This window comes from Microtus ochrogaster, unplaced genomic scaffold (genome assembly GCF_000317375.1).
Source record: "Microtus ochrogaster isolate Prairie Vole_2 unplaced genomic scaffold, MicOch1.0 UNK1, whole genome shotgun sequence".
NCBI classification, from domain to species: domain Eukaryota; kingdom Metazoa; phylum Chordata; class Mammalia; order Rodentia; family Cricetidae; genus Microtus; species Microtus ochrogaster.
Genome location: NW_004949099.1, coordinates 31145973 through 31164737, shown reverse-complemented (window position 1 = coordinate 31164737; position 18765 = coordinate 31145973).

The following is an 18765-nucleotide window of genomic DNA, read 5'->3' as shown; positions in this document are numbered from 1 at the left end:
TGTAGACCAGGCTGGTCTTGAACTCACAGAGATCCGCCTGCCTCTGCCTCCCGAGTGCTGGGATTAAAGGCATGCGCCACCATTGCCCTGCTTGCCTTGCTTTTAAAAGGCTAATTTTTGAATTTTTATTCCCTTCTTATATATTCTTATATGCATATCTAATTTTGTTTTGAGCCTTCTCATTACTAAGAAGTCTTTGTTTTAATTGCTTTGGTTTTTCTTTCTTCATGCTTTCTTTGCAATCCCATGCTGTTTTACCACACACAAGACTCTTCTGCACCCCTCTTCTTCTTTGTTTTATTTAACCTTGCTTGTCCTCTGTTTATCTCCTTTCAATTTCTTCTTTCTTAATCTCATTTATTTGCTCTTTCCACATTTTCAGTGAAAAAATTTTAACAACATAGGTGCAATAGATTTGCCTCCAGTTTGATGCTCATTAGTGATGCACTGGAGGGATTTTCAGTGTGTTTCTGTATCTCATACAGCTTGATGCTACCCTCACAAATGTTTGACTTCATTCTTCTGGATAGAACCGAGAACTGGGCCCACAAGAGTGAACTACTCAATAAGATGCACAAATAAAATATGGAAAGATATATCAAATTAATAGATGTATTAATTCCAGCCAAGAATCACAATAAAAAAAACAAAAACAAGGCAACACTTTTCTTCCAAAACACCACACACTGCTTCCAATTTCAGATGTAAAGACTGAAATGGATAAAGATTTTAAAACTTTATTGGTGAAAAAAAATGTTCAGTGACCTCAAAGATGCTTTTAGAAAGTCAGGCGAATTCACCCCGAGAGGTGAGGCAAAAGGGCAGCAGTGAGCAAGCTGGGGAAGATGAGCACAGGGGTGAGAAAGCCAGTAAATAACACATAATCTGATGTGCGAAGGAAAGGTCAGACATGGGAAAAATTCAGCAAGGAACTGAGATTTTGAAGAAAAAAAAACAGCAGAAAAATGTAGAAGCAAGAAATAATGGATCAAATCAAAAGCACAGAGGAAAACATCAACATTACACCTGGCCAAATGAAAAAAAGATGGTATAGATGTGGAAATCAATGAAATATGATCAAATATCAATAAAGGAGAAAAAGCACCAAATAGTTAACGATCCTAAGACTTCTCAGAATAGAATATGAAGCTGAGATGAAAAACTAAAGGCTGAAAACACCAATTCCATGAAATTATCAAGAACTTTAAAAATGTAAGAAGATAATAGATACTAAAACACAGGAGGCATTAGCCCCAAGCATGCATGACCGGAGAAGAAGCTTCCCACGGCGTCTTATAGTCAAGTTGTCAAAAATACAAAGGAAAGAAGCCATATTACAAGCTGTAGAGAAAAACACCAACTCTCCTATAAAAGAAAACACATAAGTTCAGATCTAGTGCCAGAAATTCTAAAAGCCAGGACAACATGGGGCAGCATTATTCCAAGTCCTGAAAGCAAATAACTGACAGCCAAGATTTTCTATCTGGTGAATTTACCTTTCAAAATTGACAAAGAAATGAGACAGGAACGAAGAAACACAGCTTATAGTCATCAAGCCAGCATTTCACAACAAACAAAGACAGTCTTAATCACAAGACAGAATACATTTTGACAGAAATGGGCTAACACTGGAGTAGGAAAGAGTCCATCATGTCTAATTCAGTAAGCCAACACATCTCTACTACTAAAGAGGGAGAAATGAAATAACAAACAAGTATTCTACCAACCATAAAAATAACAAAAAAATTACGAAAAGTAGTAAAAATAGCTCTCAAGAATAAACGTTAAAAAAAAGAATAAACGTAAATATACGTGGGTTCATCTCATACCATTCATCACTGAGATGAATTCTAGGCTGCTGTTAAAGCAAAACAAACAAACAACAAATAAAACAACAACAAAACCCAAGAAACAACTATCTGCGGTTCTCTAGGAGCACTACTCACTGGAAAAGATACCCACAGAATGAGAGTCAAAAGATAGGAATCAATCTACCAAATGAATGGAAGCCAAAAGTAGCTGGCACAGTTAATCTCATATTTGAACAAGTAGATCTCAAAGCGAAGTCAGAGCTATAAAAAGGCCACTGTATATTAATAACAGGAACACATCATTAAGATGATGCAATTGTAACGTGCCCACTAAACGTCAGCACTCCTAATTTTACAAAGAGAAAACTAAGGGCTTAAAGTTTCAGATAGGTCCTAAAGCAATAATAGGAGATGAACTCAATACCCCACTTTAATGTATAGACAGGCTATACAAACTAAAATAACAAACTTAAAAGAGTTAAACTATACCACAGATCAAGGAGGTGGCAAGTATGAATAGAATATTCTATCCAGTGGATACAGAACACACATTCTCCTCAGCAGAGGATGGAAACTCTTCAGAATAAACCATATTCTAGGCCGGTAAGTCTTAACAAATACAGGGGACTGGAACGGCTTCTTGTGTCTTATAGACCACGGTGGAATACAGCTACGAGTCAAGAGCAAACGCTTTTTCTGAGTGGAAGTGAGGGCTGAGTCTTCAGAAGAGAATGATATGCTCTACAGTAGCTTCTGACTTGGCAAAGAAAGTGGGGAAGGGGAGGATGAGGTGGAGGAGTCGGCTTTCGTTGCTTCTTGTAGATGACAAGATGTACGGGGAAGGTAGTACAAGCTCTCTCTCTGCTAACTCGGGACCACTGGGGAGAATGAGACCGTAGAGAAGTGTGAGGCTGCAGTGCAGGTGATACCCCTCAGTTCTGCTTTCAACACAGGAGAGAGGGAACTCATGACTCAGCACGGAGATGGGGGGCTTAGTAACGGTCCACTAAAGGAAGCCGTGTGGCTTAGTGACTGTTCTGTTGCTGGGAAGCAATGCCATGTCCAAGGCAACTCATAAAAGAAAGCATTTGATTTGAGGGTTCATGATTCCAGAGGGGGTGAGTCTGTGGCCATCATGGCCACCTGGAGCATGGCAAAAGGAGCATGGTACTGGAGCCGAAGCTGAGACCCTAACTGATGCACAGCTGCAAGGGAGAGAGAGAGAGAGAGAGAGAGAGAGAGAGAGAGAGAGAGAGAGGAAGAGGGAGAGAGAGACAGAGAGGGGGGATGGAGGAAGAGGGAGAGAGAGAGGGAGGGAGGGAGAGAGAGAGACAGAAAGAGAGAGAGAGAGAGAGATAGAGGGAGAGAGAGATAGAGGGAGAGAGAGAGAGAGGGAGAAGAGAGAGGAGAGAGAGTGTGAGAGAGAACTTGGAATAACTTGGACTTCTTAAACTTCAAAGGCCACCCCTAGTGAACACCTCCTCCAATGAAATCACACCTTCTAGTCCTTTCCAAACAATTCTACCAGCCGGGGATCAAGCGTTCAAACATATGGGCCTGCGGAGGCCATTCTCACTTAAATTACCACACTACGATAACTTCAGGACTGCTTTGCTTTTGAGCAGATTGGTTTCCACTGCCTTAGGTCCCCATGAATATCTAGGACTGGAAGACAGGAGAGATAGGTCAGCATTACTAGGAGAATAGGGCATGAGAGGGGTAGTGCTTGAGACTCAGGTCACTGGTCCAGACATACTTAAATGATCATATTAGCTATACTCATAAGGAACTACATTCTCAGGAGTTACTAAAGTGGTTAAGCCAGCAAGGGCCTCAGAAATGACAGGGGGCTTTAGTGGTGTGGCCAAGTCCCCCGGTGGTCTGTCATCATTAGGAGGTGCATGAGGCTCTGTCAAATATAAATAACTTAGATCAACTCGGCAAAGTGAGGCAAATCACGAGGGGATGATAGAAGGCCAAACAAAGGGGCGTGGACAGGCTACTTGGAGGCATATGTGGCAACATTTGTGTTGTGCTCGAGTTTCTGGGAAAGAAATGAGCAGCTTCATTGGTGCCCAAGTTAGCTTTTGGAAGGCATGAAAGCCTGAGCAACAATTCACAGTAGATAAAACAGTGCAGGTTAAAAGAAAGGTCATGTTCCACCTAGAGGGCTGTGTTCTTACCACCGTTTCTCCTTCAATAAGCTATGCTGGAGTGGAGATCGTTTGCCCAGCTCGGTGACTCATTTAGTATCCAGCTTTGGCCACAGGAAAGCCAAGGGCCATGGTGCTAACTTAGAGGCTTCAGAACAGGGGAACAGCTCCAGCAACAGACACGGCAAGGAAGCGGCATAACTCCGCTTCCTCTTGGGCCTGAGCCCGGCCAAGCAATGCAAACAGGCCCCATAGAGATCATCAGAGGTGGGAAGATGTTTAGTGGTCCCACACCAGCAGCCATACCCTGGGATAAGGAAACTGCATAGCTTGTGGAAAATGACTGGATTAGGGAGAATTAGGTGGAGTGTATCTCCCATCCATAGCACTGTTCCCTAAGTTGCTCTTTTGATGAAGCAACCAGTAAAAGCTATGAGATCATTCCGTGTTGTCTCGGACCTTGCCAACAAGGTCTGTTGTTAGTATTCCTTCAGACCAACTGGCGCTTGCTTGGAGCAGACAATGGTGAGCATTCAGAGATGGTGCTGACTGACCTTCTGGAAAGTGTGTCTTTCTAGAAGATGCTAGCTCTTGAGTCTCACAGATTTATAGAGAGCATCTGGAAGAGCAGTGGATGAGCAGTAAAGAAATTTAAATGAAGACATAATGGTGACGTTTCACACGTGCTATGGGTGCAACCCATTGTTTTCTCATTGGGTTTATAGCCCGAGCTCATGTTTAGCACTGTAAGTCAAGGGAGCTCATAACCACCATGGGAAGAGGACTTCTACTGTTTTGTTAAATGGAATGATGTGCTTGTCACATTGCTTTGTCAACTTTGTGTTTATGACTCCAGATTACTGTTTTTGTCATCCTCCATCACTCATGAAGGAAAACTTATTTATAAGAGGCAAGTGTAGTATAGAGATTCATAACTGGTCAAGCACCTGGGAATGAGTGACTTCTTGTGGCATAGTAGCCCAGGGCTCTGCTGTACGTGACAGAGGAACACCAGACATCTCTATGACTGCCTCTGAGACTCAGGGGATACTGTGGAATGGGCAGAAAGAATGTAAGAGTCAGAGGAAGGGATGGGATAGTGTGTAGTTATTTCTTTCAGGAAGTCTTAAAACTTAGGAAGTAAGGGGCTGGAGAGATGGCTTAGAGGTTAAGAGCATTGCCTGCTCTTCCAAAGGTTCTGAGTTCAATTCCCAGCAACCACATGGTGGCTCACAACCATATGTAATGAGGTCTGGTGCCCTCTTCTGGCCTGCAGGCATACACGCAGACAGAATAAATAAATATTAAAAAAAACTTAGGAAGTAAACAATGAACAAGGCACATGGAGGTCTTGAAACTTACAGTATTCATAAAGGCTCCCCTCAAGGCCATAAAGCTGTGAATTTCTGAGAAGAAAATGGCTGGCCAAGTTGCCAGGAAGATGCGGAGGGAGCTCCTGGGATCCAGCTTTTGTGAGCTTTGGTGCAGTTACTTTTGAGGTGGTCATTGATTCACTAAAATAGAGTCTTTGGGAGAAACATTTCTTTGGTCTCTCATAGACGTCTTATCTGGAGTGAGAAGACATATATCCACATGTCCTAAGAAAAAAATGTCCCACAGCAGGGGCTCAAGAAGGGAAATCTGAAAAAAGTCCCTGCATCTCTATTCCCCTAGCTCCCTTTTCATGTTAGCTAGCTCACCTGTGGCGTTTACCAGCTTATTAAAAGGGTTTAACTAAATCCTCTCACTAGCCTTCTGTGTAATATTTGTTTATGCTGTGAAGATGTATCTCTGCCTAGGGCGCCTCCTGATTGGTTTAATAAAGAGCTAAATGACCAATAGCCAGGCAGGAGAGGAAAGGCGGGACTTCCAGGCAGAGAGAGAGAAACTGGGAGGAGGAGGACTCTTGGTGTGCTGATTCGCCAATGAGACATGGAGAGGAAACAGGAAGTATGGGATGGAAGAAAGGGAATGCCATGTGGCAGAACGTAGATTATTATAAAGTGGTTAATTTAAGTTGTAAGAGCTAATTGAGAAGAAGCCTAAACTAAGGCCGAACTTCCATAATTACTAAGTCTCTGTGTTATTGTTGGTGAGCTGGTGTCCCCCCACCCCAAAGGTACAATTGTACTACCCTTTCTGTCACTTGGAGATATCTGTCTAGGTAAGAGATATTTAAACCTCATTTCTCCCCACAGAAACCCGTAATATTCCAGATTGGGGGTTATTTGGTTGACCACATTTCTCTGACAAATTCAAACAAACTCGCTCATTGGAAATTTGTTGATGTCTGTGTGTTCTTCTTTACCCATACCAACCTTAAGCAAGGGCAATGCTTTGCTGCCTAAGCTGACAATGGAAGGCTGACCCTTTCCCCCAGTCACACACACAGAAAGAGAGGCTCTCCCAGTCAGATGTGTTGTCCCGAGCTACTGGCCCTCCTTCCTGGAGAGACGACCTATGGAAACTAGCTCACAAGGCCGGCTCTTGTTTGGAGAAGGACATCTGCATGGAGCTAAGCTTGCCAAAAAACCTCAAGTTGCTCAGGCAGTCTCCTGAGCATGGCAACGTTCCCATTTCCCATACTGGAAAGGGCTGTGGAAAATAGACATGAGGACTGAGCTGTGCTTCAGCCTGGGCGTGTGTCCTCCAACATGAGAGGAGCCAGCTGGAGTGTTATGACTGTGATGGAACCCCAGCAGCAACCAAATCTTAAGCAATGGGCTTGCTGGGGTCAGCCCTGGTCGGTGTGCCAGTGCTGTGTGCGGCACCCAGGGCTTGCTGCTCACTGAACCAGGGCTGTAGAGTGCAAAGCTTTCTGCTAAGCCAGGCCATGGACGAACAGTTGTAGGAAATGGGAGGAAGAATACGGCTCGTAGGATGTGTCTAGATAAGGCCTTTACTCTTATCTGAGGAAGTGCCTACATCAGTTGCTGAAGGGTAAAGCCAGCCCAGGAAGGAGATTTTCCTACCTCCTCCTTGGCAGGAACTGGAGAGGTAGGAGCAGGGCAACACGGAGATGATCTTTCCAGTGAGGGAACTCGTCCACACTGCAATGACAGACAGCCACGGTTGTTTGCCTTTGGCATCAACATTTAAGCCCTGCAATTCTGGAGGTGGGGGGGGGGGGCAGAAACTGAGGCACTGACCGAGCCGGTTCTTCTAGCGGACATGAAGAGAAAAGTGTTCTGGACCCCTCTCTTTAGAGCTAATATCTTCTCCTGTGCCTTGGCATTGTCTTTTGTCTGTGTACATCTATTCCCATTCATAAAATTTATGTAAAGCAACCAGTCTAGCCCAGTATGACCTCATGTCAACCAACGTCCTTTACAAAACCCTGTTTCCAGATAAGGTACCTTTACTGAAGTTCTGGAGGTTAGGAGTACATGTTGTTCTTAGAGGTAGGTCACAATTCCTTTTATGCATTCCTCGTTTTAGGGGTGAACTATTAAGACCTGAAGGGAGAGGAATCAAGTGAAGGAACTTCACTGCTGATACCCTGTGAGGGACAACTGCACCGTCTCTGTACCTAAGGCTAGGATTGAACCTAGCTGGCTTCTTGCTCATCTGAAGTTACTGTTTTAGTGAGTTGGAAAAGGGTTCCACAGAGGGCCAAGGATTTTGAGAAACAAAAGAGAAAGTGCTACACTGGATACAGGCATAGCTGCAGGCATGCTGGTAGGGAGGCTACATGGAGCCTATGTCCCAAGCAGGCAGCCAGGACACAGTCTAACAGAGAAGTGTTCCAAACTGGGGGTCTACAACCAGAGATGCTTAGCTTGTGGGGCTGCAGAAGTGTGCAAGAGGGAAGAGTCATGAGTGAAGCTGGGGAGCGGTCCTGCTTTTGGGGGCCATGAAGGCTATAGGAGCCATGTTAAAGTTACAGGAAGCAAGTGGGGGGATCTGAACTCTGTGCCTACTTGGTCTTCCTTAAACTTGAAGAGGACTACTCTTCAGGTTGGTGGCATGTGATAGACAAAGAGGTCCACAAAGCCCTTCCTAGGCCTCAGACCTCATGGCTTTATTGTGGTTCCATGTTTAGCACAGAGGAATGACATCTGACACTTTCTGTTTCCATCTGCTGCCTCAGGTTCTCCCTCCCCGGAAGTGGTACTGAGGGCGAGGCTTGGTGGATCTTTTCTCATTGTAATAGAGGGTCAATGTTCCAGGAGAACAGAAGAGAAGAGGGACAAAGGAGGAAAAAGTCAGGAAGAAAAGAAGGGAGGGGGCAGTGTAAGCTGATGAGATGTGGTTTAGGCTAGCGTAATGAAAGTCTATGAATATATATATACACCTGTGTGAGCTCAGAAATGGGGTGGCTGGCACCTTCCCTTCATAGGCGGTATACCTAGTTTTAGAGCCCTGCAGCTGGGATGCTTGGCACGTCAAAGGTTAAAACGGTCACCTTGCAGCTGCACAACATGAATGTGGCTACTTCCTTAGCGCTTATATTATCACGGGCCATTTGTTTTTCCTGCCGGTGTTACTGGGTGTGGTGCTGAAGATGGAATGGGGTGCTGTGCCCCAGCTACGCCCTAGCCCCAATCCCACTCCCATACTTGTGTAGGCATTGCTGACGTCACGTGCCTGTGAGGAACAGGTCACTGTGGTCGTGTCCAGCCAGGACCCCCACAAACCTGAGTCTCCCTTGTCTTCAGCCATTTTCTTTTTTCTTTTTTTTTCTCTAAATAGCAACTATTGCCAGGCTTCCCCAAGACGTTCTGAGAGGCGAACTCTGTCCATAAGCACACACCCTTCCTTCTTTCACATTAGTGGTCTTAAAAGGTTTTAACCTTTAAGACTCTCTTACAGGGTTCAACCGACACCATGAATAACTAAAGGGGGTGGGGGCTAAAGACCTGCGGGTAAAGAATTCTACTCACAGCAGATTCCGTCAATCCATCATTCTCTATTCTTCCCCTTCAATCCATCGTTTCTCATTGTTCCTTCTTGTTCTCCCTTGTTCTACACTGTTCTTAGTTCTACATCGTTCTTCCTTGTCTTTCATTGTTCTGCCCATTACAGATGTACCATTAAAACCAGCAATTCCCCAGCCCTAACAGGTTCCAGGGCAAGAATTCTTTTGCCTGGTAGAAAATCAGATACAATTTTTACACACACACACACACACACACACACACACACACACACACACAGAGAGAGAGAGAGAGAGAGAGAGAGAGAGAGAGAGAGAGATCCACGGGAGTGGCTAGTGCATGTCCGTTGAACTCCTTAATGTAGAAAGTTAGTTCAGAAAGGAATTAAATCATCAGGGAGTTCCAGAGAGGAAGGTTAGTGGACTATGCTACATTTTTAGGTGGTTAGTAAGAGAGAAAAGGTTTATTTTCAGTCAAATTATGAAGAGGGCGTGGATTGTTTAAATCAGCACACCACTTACTTTCTCCCAGCAAGCACAGAGGCTACCTGGTGTGGGAGAATTGTCTGTATTCTGTCAATATGTTTTAAATAAACTCTGATTGGCCAGGCAGGAAGTATAGGCCAGTCAACCAGACATGAAGTAGAGGTGGGGCAATGAGAACAGGAAAATTATGGGAAGGTGGAAGCCCATTCCTCCCAAGTCCTGTGCAGACCATGGAAGAAGCAAAATGTGAGCTGCCCTGCTGAGAAAGGTACCCAGCCATGTGGCTAACATATATAAGAATAATGGGTTAATATAAGTTATGAGAGCTAATATGAAGCCTGAGCTAATGGGCCAATCAGATTATAATTTTCTAGAGACCTCTGTGTGATTTTCTTTGGGGATAAATTGCTGCAGGAAGTGGGCAGGACAAAAACCCCTACTAGCTGCCCCCATGTTACAGCTACCCTATAACCAGGTAACACCAGACACTGTAGTTTTTAAGGCCCTAGACCTGGAGTTAGACTTACTACTCTAAGCAATAGAAACAAAGAAGGGACCCAGGCCTTCAAACTGTGATGTGGGAGTGATTTCTTTCTGATCTGTTGCTTTCATTGGTTAATTAATAAAGAAACTGCCTAGGCCCATTTGATAGGCCAACCCTTAGGTGTGTGGAGTAACTAGAACAGAATGCTGGGAGAAAGAAAGCTGAGTCAATGAGTCACCATGATTCTCCCACTCCAAACAGACACAGGTTAAGATCTTCCCTGGTAAGCCACCTCGTGGGCTACACAGATTATTAGAAATGGGTTAGATCAATATGTAAGAGCTAGCCAATAAGAGGCTGGAACTAATGGGCCAGGCAATGTTTAAAAGAATACAGTTTCCGTGTAATTATTTCTGGTAAAGCTAGCCGGGTGGCAGGAAGCAGCCCGCTGCTCCTATTACAACATTTGTGTTATCAGCTATTCTGGTCATGGAGTAAAACCAGAGCAGCAGCTTGGGCAGGTAGTAATCCTGTGTCCTTGGAGATCTGTGAATACCCTAAGTGGGATGCTCTATTCCTGGACCCAAATTCCTGCTGATAAAGATAATTGCAGGAAGGCAGATCTCTGCACTTACCTAGGAGAGAGGAACAAGGCCCGGCAGTGGGAAACTGTTCTCACTAAACAGTTCTGAGCTGTGGGAATTAATCCCCAAATATGTAACAGAAAGGAAGTCAGCTACAGCAAAAAATCTACAGCAAAGGACAGCCACTTGACTCACAAAGCAGTAATGCCAAAAAGCCTTGCCTTTTGGTTTAGCCTTTACCAGCTCCCTTGGTTCTGATAAGTTGCTTGTGAAAAGATGGCTGAGCATTTACTGTATGATGTTGTGGCTTATAGCATTGCACAGGGGCCCTTCAGGTATCACTTTCTGTAGGTAGAAAGGCCACAAAAAGACAATTCCTTCTGTCTTCCTTTCCCTCTGCAGGGAGCCAATGAAAGCATGGAGCTTTGTATCTGTGTCCTCACTCCATGAAGTTTGGACTCTGGAGGCTAAGACTCCTAGTTCTGACACTTGCTGATACGTTATTACACCTCTCGGGGCCTTATGTTTGTCTCCACAGTGGCTCCCTGTAATCCGTGCAATGACAATGAGGGCACCAGAGCCGTTGGGGACACAAGTGGATAGCAGGGTGAGACTCACATATTGCTTAGGTCACATGCAGACCCAGGGCCTTGACTCGTTCAAGGGCTTGCCCACAACAATGAGCCAGGCATACCCGTTCTTTCCTTGTTTGAGTGCCTGCTTTCCTCACTGGGTGACATTTTTGCCCTTGAATATTACACAGCTCTGTTTCCAGACTGACACCCCGGTTGTGATATTGAATGTCTGGCCTGCCTGAGCATGCAACCCTACACAACACTGTTCCAGAGCCTCTGTGGCCTATGCTTGGCTGCTGGTCTCACTGAAGCTGGGGGCTCATGAAGAGATGGGAAGGGTCATCTATTTATATCTCCAATTAAGTCCCGGCTGCATAGTGTTGGGATATTGTGGTAGGAATTTTCCATGAGCCGCGGAGGAGGTTATTTTTTTCCCTAGCTGGAAAAAGTCCATCTGAGTGGGCTACTTCTGGGGTTCCAGTCATGGGCAGCTGTGTTGAGATCAAGCCAGGGAAAACCCCTTTTCTAGAGGAGGATGGGGTCACCCTGCTACTCCTCAGTCTCTCTCTCTCAGGTGCAGGGAGGGTGGAGTGGGTTTGAGTAGAGGCTTTCAGAAGGCTACATACATACCTACAACCGGAGTGTCTGGAGACCCTTTCTAGGAGCGGGGAGGAATTCTTTCTTGGGTCTAAAATTCCTGGTGAGGGATGGAGTAGGGGGGTGTGCAGTGGGGGTTGCTTATCCCGCAGAAGCTCCCATTTGCCTGAATTTAAGGTTCTGTGTAGGAAACGTACAAATGATTTCAGGGAATGTAAGTGCATCATGCAGACTGAAGTTGACTGGAAGCATTTATTTAATGTTTGCTCTTTGTGTTATGTAGCTGTTGCTTCATTAGAAACATCTTTATACAGCTTTGAAGGAAGTGTCATGGTCTTGTTAGCGACTGTTCGGAGAACTTCCTGAAAGGTGTGGGATCATGGGAATGTGATCCCGTATGTTTTGCAGTACTGTATGATGTAGTTGTAAAAGCGGGGAAGGTAATAAGGATTGTGTTCACTGCTCTGGTTCATAAGTCTTCCCTGAATCCAGGAGGATCCCAACCCCCGATACTTCCTCGAGTGGGATCAGTCCCCTTTCTTCTGATTTGGTAGAAACCTTTAAGAATGAACACAAGCATTCCTTACGACTGTGTGGCCATGGCACCCTGTAAGAGAGCGGCAAGGTCTGTACTGTTGTGCTTTGGTGTTTGAGGGTGATGCCTTCCCAGCGTTTCCCCAGATACCAAAGCCTCAGATCTCCTACACAAAAATGGAACACTGTTTACAGATAAACCATGCCTTCCTTTTGCATATCTTAAATCACCTCTAGAATATTTTTGATACTTAATAGGGCATAAATGATAAACACAAAGTTATTAAACTGTTTGACTATGGCATGATGGGAAGAAAATGTCTCTACATGGTTAGTAAGCATACCCTTTTATTATCTTCCTTATTCTTGCCCACTGGAGGCCAATGGAACCTTAGAAACTGCAATGAAGGCAGGTCTACAGCTCTGTCTATTTGGTGGAACCCAGGGATGGATGGGGAGCTCAGGAATATGAAATTACTGGAACTGCAATACACTGAGTGCTATTGCACGGTGGATACTGGGCCAAGGGGCATGTGCAAGTTGTCTTTGCAGAATTACAGCCAGTCACCATTACCAATCCACACAAGAGCTGTGGAAACCTAGCTCAGTGGCAGGGTAAGTTGTCCAAGACCATACAGCTACTAAGTAAATGGCAGAACCAGGACCATGCTTGTGCTTGGTTCTCTCAGTCAGCAGTCCACGAGTGACAGAACTTCGTGCTGAGTGGAGCTGCTTCCAGGTTTGGTGTGTGTGCACAGACTGATGCTGGCCGTCTTGGAGAGAAAGAGCATCAGAACTTCAAGGGATGTGCAAGGGAGTGTAGAACACAGTCATGCGACAAAAAGCAGATGATGTGTGGGGCTGGAAGGAAAGGATTCAGGGATCCAATTACCCAAATGTACAAACTAATACTCAGATTGTGTCTCTCCACACAGGCCGCAGAGGCATGCTGGGGGAGACACGCTGGGAGGCGACAGGAGTCTTTTGAAGCTGCGTGTTTGATGTTGCATTCTGGGCTGCAGGGGCTTTGGGCCTATGAACATCTGCCTGCCACCTCCTTCCGTTTATGAAAGACAGTATCACTCTCGCTTCTCAGAGCCAGAGGGATGCTCGCCCAGGGCTTTTGACCAGCCTCCAGATTTCTCTGTGTGCTCTGCTCAGGGGTCCAGGTGGAAACACTGAGCAAAACACGATTATTGTTTTTCTATAGAAATCTGAATGGGAAACTAATTGTACGGTCAGAAAACAGGAAGAGAAATGAAGAGTTCAAGGCCATGGCCAGAGGCAGTTGTCCTAGGCTGTCTTGGCCAGGACATCTGAGACATCAGGAATGTATAAAGTCTCTTCCTTAGCTCTAGGGAACCCCAGAGCAGTAAGAGGTAGAGAGGGAATGTCTTCCACCACTACAGGCTTCCAGGAGGCACATATATTTTATTGGGAGGCACATGAACTCTGCACTGATTTTACATGGATTAATTTAGATGAGCCATGACCAGGCAGGACCACTGTTGTTGATAGTCAAGCAATGGTTTTAAACTGTTCTCATGTTTTATTTCTTCATCACTGATTATCGGAAGTTATCTCTTGGTTTGGAGACGAGGGAGTCCTCTTTGGGATGGTCTAGCAGGTTTCCCAGGAAAAGCACAAGTCTTGCCATGTCTGAACCAGGTTCAGATCTAAACAGAACCAAACAACCCCAGACTCAATGTGCTTAGCCATCACCTTCCAGCCTGCTGCAGGCTGTCCTGCTTCAGAGCATCTTCCCAGAGCAGAACTTCATTCCTCACCCAGGTAACCTCTGACTTGTAGGCTCCCACCCCCTGGCTGTTTCTCATTTGCATCTCTGAGTATCTCTCTGAACTTCTCCTCTGGGATAGACTACCCAACATTTCCCCTCAAACACAGTGTTCCAACACTGCTTATTGATCTGACGGCTGCCTGAGATGTTTTGCTGTTGGATTTGCCACCAGGATCATGGCACTCCTGTTTACTTATCTCTGTAGGTATGAACCGTCCTGGCCTGCAGCTCTTAGTATTGGCATCTTATTGCCCGAGAATTCCAAGACCAGATCAGTGACACAAACACACCTGTTCTTTCTATCCTGGCTGCACTTAGAATTTCTGAGAACGGGGGTGGGATGGGGCTGGAGATATGGCTCAGTGATTAATAACACTGACTGCTCTTCTAAAGGACCCAGGTTCAATTCCCAGCACCCACATGGCAGCTCACAACTGTCTGTAACTCCAGTTCCAGGGGACCCAACACCAGTTCCTGGGGACCCTACACCCATGGCAAAAACACCATTAAATAAAAATAAACAATTTTTTTTTTAAAAAAAGAATTTCTGAGAACAATTCTGCCCCTCTTACCGTTGCTCCTGAATCAGACACACAAACATATCTGCATTTTTGCAGGTTACAGACCATAAGACTTTCAAAGGAAGAGAATACATAACGGAGAAAACTGAGAGCCAATAAATAACGCCAGCCTTATAAAAGATCAGCAGAGGACAAAGGACATGAGAGCTGTTTATAGTTTGGAGACAGCTGTTGGACACTTCTCTAACATGGGAGGAGTGAAACTCGTCTAGCTTTCAAAACGTCCTGGGCTCCAGGGCCTCCCTACTCGCTCAGACTCTGCAAACATTTGTGCATATTGGGGTCAGGGGTGGGTTTTCACCAAGGCAGGGAAGATGCGCGGACTCCGACCAATACATGGGTCAAATCCAACACAGCATTTACGCAGAGCAAATGTATCTGTGTGTCTCCAAACGGTCGTTGGAATTCATGTTTTTGTTCTTCCATTTTCAAGCCTGAGCCAGCCTCAAGCTCCCCCAACTAAAGCTTTCCTTCCTACAGAGCAGGCTCAGAGCATCCTTGCATTGTGGGAGCTGTCTGAGAACCCCAGGAAATCTACTGCAGATTTTTGTGCTGGAAAGACACACGCACACACGCGGGCACACACACACACACACACACACACACACACACACACACACACAGAGAGAGAGACTGAGGGCACAAGGGTGAACAGAAGACTTATTGGTGTCACAGTAGTGTGTAAATCAGATCCAAGAGTGGCTGGACGCATCCGGTACTGTTGCCCCCACTGAGTTCCCCACATTCTGAGGGAGACACGGAGTCTGCTTGCACATCCAAGGTGTCTGTTAAATGGCCAAGGACAGTGTTTACACCAGAGCCTGGAAGTTTTCATTTTCTTTTTTCTTCTCAAGTGTACAGACTATCGCGGGGGCATCACAGGAGAGCCACACATAAATCAGGGCAGTCTCTTTTCTTCTGAGCCGCGAGGCCAGTTCGGCCACGGATGCTTCTTTCTCACGTGTTCATCCAGCCCAGAAGCATAAACTAGCACATTTATCACCGAGGGCCTAATATATAAGTTCACAGGAGCTGACTCCTGCCCACAAGCGCAGACTGTTAGGGGTTCGGGGACAGAGCTGGTCAATACAAAGAGCAGGTCCTCAGGATGCTGAGGTGCTCAAAGCGAAGCTTGGCCCAAGGTGCAAAGGAAGAAGGGTGAGTGTATCTGGAGTCTTCCCAGAGTGTGAAGTCAGGGTCCGTCGAGCAAAGGGTGTGAGGAAGCTCCTTCTAGAGGGGCAGTGTGACCACAAGCCCAGCCTGGCCCAATCTGCAGCGATTGGAGGCCATGGAGAAGGGGCCACCCTGTCTACGCCCTTCAAACATCCTGGTCAGGCTGATACTCCCAACTGGCACGCTGGCTCCTGTGTGCCCACCCTCAGGACTAGGGCACACATGGAAGCACCCTGGGGGCAGCACTGCCTCCTCAGCTCCCTAAGGGCCCTCTTCCCTCTTGTCCCTCTTCCAGGTTGCCTCAGAGCCACCCCTGATTTCTTGCTGCTCTCTTCTTTCACCTAGCTCCTAGAATGTCATTGCTTTTTATTTGTCGGTGTTGCTGTTGTTCAACTCTGATTTTAGGAGTTTCCCTTTGGTTTCTGCCTTCTGGGAACCTCTGCAAATCCACCTTCCCACTCCGAGAAGCCCGCTTCCCCCTTCACACCCCATAACACCCATGACACAGAGGATGATCTGAAACATGCATGTTTCAAGTCAAAGAGAGGAAGGGTCTTGGCTCTGGGAACTCCTTCCTCCAAGCCCTTTTCTCTGGCAAGCAGACAAAGGCATGGCTAAGTTCAGCCCAGCCCCAAGAGCGCTGAAGAAGAGTCTTGATGCTGGTTGTGCTCCCCAGACAGCCTTCCTATTTTGACACAAAAGGCTCCCGAAGACGCCTGACCCTGATGTTTACCAGAGACCCATTTCTGCCACCTCATTGCTTATTAAGAAAACAAGGTGCGGCATCAACTTGGGAGTCCCCGTGCACCGGTGTCAGGGATGAGACATTTGTCAGGCCGAGTGCCGATGGATGGGCTCATGGAAGAATCCCTCATCACCCCATCCCCGCTGCCTTGGTGGCCATTGCTTCTCTTCTCCATCAGGGTCAGTCTTAACAAATGATTATTACCTTGGCCAAAAGCCCAGTGACAAATATGGCTTCTGTCCAACAGCCTCAGGCAGGAGTCTGCTATTTCTTTTTCGCCCTGATGCTGTAACTTGATAAAGGGAGGCTAAGGATACAGCAGAACAGAGTTTCAGGCTCGGGCCCCAGTTCTTCTCTCATAAGCAGGCAAATGACACTCACGAGATACTATGGAGCTATTTGCATTGTGTCCATAGGCCCAGAAACTGTATATGGGGAGGGCTGCTGGTAGAATGGAAGAGGGCAGGGAACAGTTCACTCTGGGGTTCTTAGGGAAGCTATGAGGGTGACGCTACTTTGTGAGGTCCTTCACCTGGAGCGCTAATTGAGGAGGCAAACGTCAGGCCTTCCCTGCTGAGGGTCTGCACTGTGAGCCACGGCTCCGCCCTAACAGGTGTAGGATCCTCACACACGGGCATTAGGCGGCTCTTTTCTTCCCTGTGACTTGGGTCTGGACAGTGCCCGTCTATCACTTGTCATGCCCAGTGAGTCCCAGCAACCCCTGCATGAATGCAGGAAGTTCAAGCGAAGATAGTCTACACAATCCCCACGACACCCATCCTGTCTCTGGCCCCACTTGAACGTTTTGTCTGAAAATGCAGATTCCCATCCCTCAGCTTCCTCTGGCAATCCCCGTTCCCAGGCTAGACCTCCCAACCTCACAGAGGCCTAGCTGTTTCCTCAGATTTGGCTGGGGCTGGCATGAGGAACAGAAGTTCTGTTCATCAGAGTGACTCTGGAGGCAGGGGGTGGTGAAGGCTCTTAACCAAGAACAAGGGGACCTCAGAGAGAGGTGGCAGATGCCCTGTAGGTTGTCACAGTGGAAAAGTCAGAGAAGACCAGTGTCCCCCACAGGCACAGCACGCTATGCCCAGAGTGGAGACTGACATCTACTGGAGGGATGAGGGAATCGGGAAGGGCCAGCTCAGCTTGGCAGGTGAGGAGTGGGGAGGGCACTGATCTGACATCAGGCCTGCCTAGTGGGAAAGGCCACTGTGCTTCTAAGTCAGTCCTGAGCTTGTGGGGAGGTCAGGAGTGGGGCTTTCCCCATGCACCAAAAATACCATGGGGTGGATTTGGCATGTCTAGGTCATACGCATGTTTGTTATGACAGCAGGGAAGGCTGATCTGGCATCCTGCAATGGCCTGGGGTGTGGGTATGAATGGGCACCATTTGCTTCCCCTGGCTATACACTGCCTTGATGCCCTGGCTCCAGCAGCATTTGACCACCAGGGGCTTTGTCTGGTGGTACCCCTGGTAGAGTGGGCAGTCAGGCTCTGAGAAAGGCAGCCTCTTCTGGGAAGCTCTGAGGCTAGGCCAAGGCGCCATAGGCCTTCTTGCACATGGTACTCAGATTTATGGCATGCCATCAGAAGACTCATGGTTTGTAAGGATGGTGGGAGTTGAGGTCCTTCCCTGAATTCCCTGAGACATCCTATCCTTGGGACTCCCTGGGAGCTGAGGATACAGGGACCAATGGCTGATGGATGAGTCTCATAGGCTCACTTGATCTGAGTGCACCCTATCTCTGGGAATGGGGTGAATTCCAAGCCTAGACTTCAAGCTGGACACAGGATAGGGGGATAGGGGGTCTTGGAAGCGGTTGGCTATGGATAACCTCCTGGTTCCATTCCAGAACAGTGTTTGTGAGTTTACACTAAGTTTTCTGTGACAAATGAGATAACAGAGACATGAAAGGCAGAAGCAGGACCATAGCCCCCGTAGCCCCTCCCAGGACAACTGAGACCACTACTGAAGCCTTTGTCTCTCCAGTCAGCACGCACACGCACACGCACACGCACACGCACACACACACACACACACCTGTAATGTATAAACGCTCTGTCTGCATATATGCCTGCACATCAGAAGAGGGCATCAGATCTTACTATAGATGGTTGTCACAGTCACCTTGCGGCTGCTGGAGATTGAACTCAGGACCTCTGGAAGGGCAGCCATATCTCCAGCCCCTCTAGCTAGCCTTTTCAATGGGTCCTTGAACCATTTCCCAGGCTCTTCCTTGAGCCCCAGGACTCAAGGTCGAAACTGGATTTTGCGATGGCCCCTTTTCTCTCTGCACAACAATTTAACGTCTCTCTCTCTCTCTCTCTCTCTCTCTCTCTCTCTCTCTCTCTCTCTCTCTCTCTC